The sequence below is a fragment of the Macaca mulatta genome, chromosome 9 (genome assembly GCF_049350105.2).
Source record: "Macaca mulatta isolate MMU2019108-1 chromosome 9, T2T-MMU8v2.0, whole genome shotgun sequence".
Lineage (NCBI taxonomy): Eukaryota > Metazoa > Chordata > Mammalia > Primates > Cercopithecidae > Macaca > Macaca mulatta.
The window spans coordinates 137,224,159-137,231,729 of record NC_133414.1 but is presented as its reverse complement, the minus strand read 5'-3'; the positions used below and the strand labels follow the sequence as shown (position 1 = coordinate 137,231,729).

At 45.6% G+C, this 7,571-nt stretch overlaps 1 pseudogene; it reads right to left on the bottom strand.

The window, feature by feature from the left end:
• Positions 1-1,724: 1,724 nt before the first annotated feature.
• On the bottom strand, positions 1,725-6,739 carry LOC144331365 (small ribosomal subunit protein bS21m pseudogene; annotated as a pseudogene).
• Between the last annotated feature and the right edge of the window lie 832 nt (positions 6,740-7,571).

Genomic DNA, 7,571 nt, shown 5'->3' with positions numbered 1-7,571 from the left:
CAGAAGTAGACAAGTAGACAAACATCTTGAGTGCAGGTGATTTCTGTAGGAGGTGATCCCAGGAAGCAGGAGTGGTGGGTATCGGCGGGTGACTGTGGGCATCAAGGGCTTTGTTATGCTGGGAGCTCTGAGAAGTGTCCAGAATACATCCCAGAACTGTCTTTCCAAAGAGCAGGAGCCCACGGCATTTACCCACCAGCTCCTGCCCCCACCGATGACATTTGCTTCTGGGGTTCCGCACCACCACCCCTCTCCCCACACTTCGGGACTCTGCTTCGGTGTAGTGGGCGGGATACTTCAGTGCAGTGTTGGAGGCGGCTCGGAGCAGAATGTGGAAAGTTGTGCTGCCCGTGCTGAAGGTGTTTGCTGTTGGTAGGACGGGAGTCTGAGCTTGCACCCGACCATTCACCACATCTGCTGCTAAAATCAGAGGTGGGCCAGAGAGATGTGGTGGGGGTGGGACTGGCTCCATGATCTTCGGGGCCCAGTGCAAAATGAAAACGCAGGGCTTCTTGTGCAAAATTACTAAGAATTTCAAGATGTCAGCTGCAGAGCTGAAGAGCACAGGGCTCTTCTAAGTGTAGGGTCCTGTGCAGCTGCACAGATTGCAGCTCCCGAAGCCCTGGGTGCGAGCTCAGGGGCATCTGCTCTAAGCACGTTCCGTGTGCCAAGCATCCTGTAGAATGCTTTACACACACAGTAAATGGTAGTTATTTGTACTGTGCCTTATAACAATCACACTAATTAGTCCGCTTCGGGGGGAATGAATTTAGGCAAATGCATATTACTTCCTCGCTGAGGAGTCCCTAAATCCACGCTAGGACTATCACTCCATAGCTGAGAACTACCTTGAGCCTAAACCAGACAACTTTCAATCTTGTGCAAAGAAGTTTAGCCAGATCTTGAGCGCGGCACAAACACGTTGTTATGGTTTTCCTGATTACCATCTCTAACATCAGAGCAGCACAAATCTCTGGCTTGGCTGATACTTAACATGAACACAGGTTCCCCTGCCTTACTCAGTACAATTCTGCCAAAATACCAGATATGTTATAATTATTTTCTTTCATCAAGAAACCATTCATATGAAATTTGAAAATGATTTGTCAGATCGTTGGGTGTACACTTTGATAGCTTTAAGAACAGTAATTTCTATAGTCCCAGAGAACTGCAGACCTGTCCCTGATCCAGGTCCCTGGTACTTGAATTACTTGGCTCTAAGATGGGTCCACTCACAGGTTCCAAAGACAATCAGGAAGATGGCCCGATGTTGCTAAGAGAGGAGAGCAGACCCTGTGAAAACCAAATGCTACATGTGAAGCTGAATTGGATGCTGGGCTGAGAAAGAAATCTACAAAAGACATTCTGAGACAATTGGGGATGTTTGAATATGGTCTGAGGATTAGCCAGTGGCTCTGCAATCTACCTATAATGAAGGAACAGTTTTTGTTTTTGTTTTTTAGTGTGTCTCAGAGTGACACTTTTGTAAAACATAAGAAAAGTGACTTATTAGGAAGAAGTGAAAAAATACACTAAATGTCAGTCCAGATTTTTTATTATTAGATTTAACAGATCTAAAAGTACTCTGTCAGATTGCTATAAAAGTTTCTAAAAGCTTGCTCCATTTTAGAATTCAGCTTGTTGTTGACCTGTGAAAAACAGTCCACAGGTTGGCCGCAGTATGCTGACCACACACTGAACATTACTGAATTTACAGCCATATCGTTAATTTTCATAGTTGTGGCTAAAGACATTAGAGTTTTGTAAAAGGTCTTTCTTTTTAAGAGATAAAAATGCTGAAGTGTTAAGGAGTGAAACACCAAGATGTCTGCAACTTACTTTTAGATGGTTCAGGAAAAAAAGTATCTATGTGTATACAGTGAACAAAAAAACAGCTAATGACACTGTGACCCAATATGAAAAATTGGTGGTAGGCCTATGAGTGAGCATGCATTGCACTCTTCAAATCGACTTTTCTGTAGATTTGGACCATCTTGAAATGAACAGTCAATTCCCTGACTTCAGTGAGTCTGTCCTCCCAGGGGACCTCTGCACTTAAAAAACAAACAAACAAAAACCATCCATGCTCTTCCCTGAAAAATCTACAAACAAGGGCCCCTGTGTGTCAGGTCAGCTGGCCAGCCACTGCTTTATTTCTTCCTGGCACAAATTAGATGTGAGAAGCAGCCTCCAGAGATGCACAGGCCAGGGGGCCGGGTGCCCGCACCTGTCTACAGCCCAGATAGCAGTTGGAGGCAAAACAGCAGAGCCAGGAAAAATCTGGGAAGCCCAGAGACCTGCAGTTTCAACCTGGTCTCCAGCCTACCTGCTGGAGTGACCCAGCCTCACAGCCTCAGTGAGTTCTTCTCTGAAATGCAAGGGCCACTCCAACCAACATGAAACAATGATGCTTTCCAGAGGCAAGTAAGGGCACCATGAATGGTGTCTAATCAAACCTGACATGGGCTCCCCTGGCCAGCTGACCAGATAACCAGGGGCCCTCTTTGTATATTTGTAGATACTCAGGGAAAAGCATGGGCACATTTTTTTTTTTTTTTTTAAGTAGAGAGTTCCCTGGGGGAAGACAGGCTCACTGAAGTCAGCTCTGTTATTAGGGTATTTTGCAGGTGCCAAAACTGTAGGTGATATGAGGAGCTTTGTTGTTGTTGTTGTTGTTGTTTTAACTTTCAAAAAAGCTTTTATAGTAGTAAACATAAAATTTACCATTGTTTTACCATCGTGAGCATTTAAGTGTACAGTTCAGTGGCATGAAGGACATTTACCATCTGTGCAACCACCGTCACCATCTACCATCCATCTCCTGTTTTGTTTTTTTGGGGTTTTTTTTTTGAGACGGAATCTCACTCTGTCCGGCTCAAGCAATTCTCCTGCCTCAGTCTCCCAAGTAGCTGGAACTACAGGTGTGCACCACTACGCCCGGCTAATTTTTCTTTTTCTTTTTTCTTTTTATTGTATTTTTAGTACAGACGGGATTTCACCATGTTGGCCAGGCTGGTCTGGAACTCCTGGCCTCAAGTGATCCACCCACCTCAGCCTCCCAAAGTGCGGGGATAACAGGCATGAGCCACCACGCCTGGCCATCACCTCCTGAACTTTTGCATCTTCCCAAACTACAACTCTGTACCCATTAAACAATAACTCCTCATTGCCCCCTCCTGGCCCCTGGCAAATGCCATTCTACTCTTACACTTCTTCAGACTCAGTTTCTTCTTTCATTTAGTAAAAGAGGGTCCATTGCTGACTAACGGGATTGTTTTCTGTATGTGGAGGCCTTCTTACCAACATGTGATTGAGTTTATTGTAGAGAAAGGTAATAGGAAATGGGATTGTTCAAAGAAATGAGATGGAGACAAAACTGGATGAGGGTTTCATACTGAGTGTCCCATCCGCAGGCCTCAGCAGCCCTGCCACCGATCTGCCCGATTCTTTCGCATCAAGAAGTTATCTTGCGAGCCATTTCCATGCTGTAGATCTGCTGGGCCTCTCATGGCTTTCCCTCTGTCGCCGGTGGCATGGCTTCTCATAACACCGCCGACGCCTAATGTCCTCAACGAGCCCTTCCATAGTTAGGATTCTGTTTAGGGTCCTGTATGCACTTTCCTCGTTCCCTTCCTGTGCCATCACAGTCCTGGCGATGACCTTCAGATGTTTGGCCATGACTTTGGATTTAAGTCTTTACTCTGGAGAGCCTGGCGCGCTCAGTACCTAGTGGACCTTGGGATCAGGAGCTTTTGACCATGAAGCTAATTCTGGTTGGAGCTGAATCATTTCCTACGATAATGGAGCTCTTTCCTCCATGTGCAGCAGCTGCCGGGAGGCTGCCATTCCATCTCTGTCCCATGCTTGGTCATTCTCAGCAGTAATCCCATCGTGGCCTCACTACTGGTCCCACTGAGTCAGTAGCCTGTGTGATTCCGGCTTTAGTTACCATTGCTGACTTGTCTGAGGTCTGCATGTCACGGGCCTGCCCTGCTGCAGTGTAGGAAAATTAACATTCCATGGGTGGACTCACTGCACATGCAAGGCGGTGGCCTAGTGAGAGGCCAGGGGGCTTCTTAGACTCATGTTCGTTTCTATGTGACTCCATGGGCTGACAATGAAGACTGCTTGGCTTTACCACTTTGTGTTCTACGGTGCAAGGATGGGGTCTTTTTAATTTAAATGAATGTAATCAGAACCAGCTACACAGTTTGTGGGGCCCAGTGCAAAATGAAGATGCAAAGTCCCTTGTTCAAAATTATTAAGTCCGGGCCCAGTGGCTCATGCCTGCAATCTCAACACGCTGGGAGGCCGAGGTAGGAGGATCACTTGAGGCCAGGAGTTCAAGAGCAGCCTGGACAAGATAGCAAGACATCATCTCTACAAAAAATTAAAAATTTAATAAAACATTTTTAAGACGGTGACAGCAAAGCCAAGTTCTCCCTTTAGAGCATAGGGTCACATGCCTGGGAAGCCAGGCTCAGTACCTAATCTTTCTGGGAGTTTCACCTTTCCCACAGACAACTGTGGAATCTTAATCCCTACTTCACAGTATTATGAGGCTTAAATGAGATAATACTTGAGCCAATGCAGTTTCCCTGGGATGCTCTCTCCTTGGAGATAGTGACCAGCTGGGGTTAATCTCTGTATCCAGGGTCCAGCCTGGGCCAGGAACGGAGCAGACCTTCCTTCAATGTTTGTTGAGTAGTAGTTGCACGGTATGTTTGCTGATTTCTTCTGGATGTTACAATACAGATTCACTTGTGTCTGTGGATCAATGTGTTTGCTTTTGTTTTCCTAGGACTGTAGTCACTGTTTTTCAAAAGGGCTCAGGCAGAGTATGTGTGTGTGTGTGTTTAATTAAAAAATAAAAGTGATGGGCTTAAACCCAAATGCCAATTAAATCCTGAAACTGACAGCTTCAACCACTCCGATCTGCACCCCTTGCTGCGTACGTCGGGCATGAGCACAGTCTTGCTCTGTCGCCAGGCTGGAGTGCAGTGGCGTGATCTCGGCTCACTGCAACCTCCGCCTCCCTGGTTCAAGCAATTCTCCTGCCTCAGCCTCCTGAGTTGCTGGGATTACAGGCGCCCACCACCATGCCCAGCTAATTTTTGTATTTTTTTAGTAGAGATGGGGTTTCACCATGTTGACCAGGATGGTCTCGATCTCCTGACTTCATGATTCGCCCGCCTCGGCCTCCCAAAGTGCTGGAATTACAGGAGTGAGCCGCCTTGCCCGGCCGAGCCTAGGATTTTTAATGCATATTTGGAAAGGGCCATGGCATCTATAAAGGCAATATGTATTCACTGATTTGAATTAAGTATGAATCATATAGTGATTATATTATAGCCAAAGAGAGCACTGTTATTCTATAAAACATTGCAGCAAAATTCCCACTTCCACTGAGGACAGCAACTGAGAGCTTCAGATAATTGTGGTTCTGAAGTGAGCTGAACCCTGAATAACAGAGATAGGTGAGTAACAATACAGTTAAGTCCAACTCCCAGTAACTCTCGCTGCACAGACCCTTGAAATACTCAAGTGCACACAACTAGTCCATTTTATTGCACAAAACAGTTACAATAAAAGGACCCACTATTATCTAGGGCCACTATCTTTTTTTTCAACAGCCATTGGTTCCTGGAAATGAAATAGGAAAGATAGGAAACTGAGAAATAAGAACCTCGGTTAGAGGTCTTTGATTGTAGCAGGGGGAGGCATGCTGTGATGTAGCCGCAGTCCCGTCCCACGGGCCTTTTTCAGCCCCTGGGTTCCTATAGACATCAGAAGTGCTCCCGAGGAGGTATAAAGTAGGGAAGGAATTATGCCATCCTGTTTAAAGGCTGCCAGACGGAAGAAAATAAGTGCCTTACAAACTCAATGCTCCACACTGGGGCTGTGGATCTCTCTTGTTTTTCATTACTTTTTTTTCTTTTTTTTTTTTTTTTTTGAGATGGAGTTTCACTCTTGTTGCCCAGGCTGGAGTGCAATGGCCCAATCTTGGCTCACTGCAACCTCCACCTCCTGGGTTCAAGCGATTCTTCTTCCTCAGCCTCCCCAGTAGCTGGAACCACAGGCATGTGCACCATGCCTGGCTAATTTTTTGTATTTTTAGTATTTTTAGTTTCACCATGTTGACCAGGCTGGTCTCAAACTCCTGACCTCAGATGATCTGCCCACCTTGGCCTCCCAAAGTGTTGGGATTACAGGTGTGAGCCACTGCGCCGGGCCAAGGGTTCCCATTTCTCCACATCCTCCTCAATACATGTGGTTTTTTTTTTCTCTTTTGTTGATAAAAGCCATCCCTGTGAACATGAAGTAGTAACATGGTGCTTTTGATTTGCATTTCTCTAATGACCAGTAAGGCAAACCATCTTTTCATGTGCCTACTGGCCGTTGGCCATTTGTCTACCTTCCTTGGAGAAATGTCTACAGAGTCTTTGGCCATTTCTGAATTGGGTTTTTTGTTTGCAACATCTTAAAAAAAAAAAAAAGTATGAAATAATTCACATGTTGGAGGCAAATGAGCATCACATTTTAAAATGCAGGTAAATTGAAGTGAGAAACAATTTTCAGCTCTCAGGATGCCTTGCTTTTAATGTTTTCAAAACAAATAATACATTAATAATACTTTCTCTTCCGGGCGTGTGGCTCACACCAGTAATCCCAGCACTTTGGGAGGCCGAGGCGGGCCGATCACGAGGTCAGATCAAGACCATCCTGGCTAACACGGTGAAACCCCGTCTCTACTAAAAATACAAAAAAAAAAAAAAAAAAAAAAAAAAAAATTAGCCGGACATGGTGGCGGGCACCTGTAGTCCCAGCTACTCAGGAGGCTGAGGCAGGAAAACGTCGTGAACCCAGGAGGCGAAGCTTGCAGTGAACCGAGATCGCGCCACTGCACTCCAGCCTGGTGACAGACTGAGACTCCGTCTCAATAATAATAATAACAAACAACAACAATAATACTTAATGCAGTGTAATTATAATAATAATGATACTTTCTCTTTTTTTGAGACGGAGTTTCGCTCTGTCGCCCAGACAGGAATGCAGTGGTGCAATCTCGGCTCATTGCAACCTCCGCCTCCCTGGTTCAAGCGATTCTGCTGCCCCAGCCTCCCAAGTAGCTGGGATTACACGCGCACGCCACCAGGCCCAGCTAATTTTTGTATTTTTTTTTTTTATTAGAGACGGGGTTTCACCGTGTTAGCCAGGATGGTCTTGATCTGACCTCGTGATCGGCCCGCCTAGGCCTCCCAAAGTGCTGGGATTACAGGCGTAAGCCACCGCGCCCGGCCAAGAACATATTAATAATACTTTCCAAGTCTGAATTCAAATTTATAGAACGCGTGAAAGTGAAGGAATGATACGGAAAATCAGGCTTTTTGTGGTTTCTTCCTGAGAAGGCCACTCAGAACCAAAGACTTCTGTGAAATAAGGAAGCAGAATATCTTTATTTGTAGTTCTTATAGTTTATGCCTAAGAAACTCGGAAGAACAGGTACTGGTAACCTGGTAGCCCGGCGGTGGCCGCGGTTTGTTTATAGCCAAAACCTAGTTGAGGCGCCA